Consider the following 1801-nt stretch of genomic DNA (forward strand, 5'->3'; position numbering starts at 1 on the left):
TTTCTCAAGTCCCATGGAGGACACAACCATTATTCTAAAAAAAACTTTCGATCCATGTGACCAGATTGTTCCCACTTTTGGTACACACAATCATAATTCCTATATGAATATCCATGGCTCCATAATCATATATATTTTAAAAAAGAAAAAGGAGTTGGTGAGACACGCTTTGTTGTTTTTTGGGAAGGGTTGACTTCGTATTTGGCCTCTGAATTTTTTTATAGTTTTCTACTTTCATCCTTCAACTTTTTCATCTATAGTTGGTCTCTAAACTTTTAAAGTACGTTAAATAATGCGAAAAAAAACAAAGTAACTTTTGTTACAAAGGTAACAGATATGCCACCACTTTTTTAGGGGCATTTCAATAATTCACTTACAATTACTAAACTATCCTCAATCTATTGGCATGTGATTATGTTTGTCAATGATATACATTTATGCTAAAAAATAGACAAAACCAACAAAAATAATAAGTTAATCCAGTTTGAATATTTTTTTTATTTAAAATATGACAAAAAGGGATCCAATCGATGAAGCTAGTTTCACCGTAGGGGCATTGCTCTAGATTAATTGAATAAATAATGTAATTTAATAAAAAAAAAATACATGTGCAACAATTTAATTAGTCATTTTAGCGTTACATTGTTTTGCCAATCTCTCATCTCTCTTTGAAGTCTACAGAAGTTACGAAGATTTGATGTTAGTTTGATGTTGACAATGTGGTCCGTTCCAACCAACCACACATTGAAATGAACTCACCAATGATTCTATCAACTTTTGTGATTGACTTGCTAGTGACCTTATTTTACAAATTTTCAAAGTTTAAGGACCAATTTGAGACCAAAAACAGTTAAAAAGTTAAAATAGAAAACTTCAAAGTTTAGGGAGCAAATGTTAAATTATAACCCTTTGTGTTTTTCGGGGAAATTCTTCTTGCACAGACGCTTTGACTGATATGGTTAATTTACCAAACCTTTGATATAAAATTGTGGATATATTCCATGGGTCCTAAAGATGAAGGGCCGGCGAAAAGAATCCATTGAGATTCTCATTTGATGGCCCATGGTGAATTCTGATTCTCTCCAATCCCAGATATCAGGTCGACTGTTTGATGAATGAAATAAAATACTAATAATTTGATTTATTTCGTTCATATCATGCTTCTGTAACTATCTATATGCCTAACGAATATAAATAATTGTCTCTACGTGTCCAAATTAAAGAAAGAAATGAAAACAGAGGCTTCCCAAACCTAAAAGGTTGAATTATTCCTTTCTATCTTTGTGAATTATTGACAGATACGAAGAATTCTATTGTGATCCGTTTTAGCTTTCAGCACTCCATCACTCACTAGTAGTGATCAATATGAAACTGCCAAAAAAATCAAAGCTAGCTCATCCAAACCCATGTGATCTGGTCAACAAGAATAACCTAGATATACATTATCCATCACTTTGCAAAGCTCCATGCTTTTCGTACACGCACAAAAAACAAAAAACAAAACAAATCAAATCTAAACCATAATTTTCAGCTTAATCAATCGAATTAAATATTATTTAATTCTCGAACATAAGGCTAGGGTACCCCACAAGAATATAGTGCTACAAACAAACGCCTATAACCCTCTTCTTATATATATATATATATAGGAAAGGGTTCTTCTTTGGATCTCTTCCTCCTAATCCACTAAATCAATGGATCCATACCATTGAAATTTGATCCAACGGCTGAAGTTATTATAACTTTTAAGGTTGGCCCCTGTTTGTAGCCGTTAGATTAAATTTTAATGGCATGAATCCAC

Source organism: Malus domestica, chromosome 08, assembly GCF_042453785.1.
Source record: "Malus domestica chromosome 08, GDT2T_hap1".
Taxonomy (NCBI): Eukaryota; Viridiplantae; Streptophyta; class Magnoliopsida; order Rosales; family Rosaceae; genus Malus; species Malus domestica.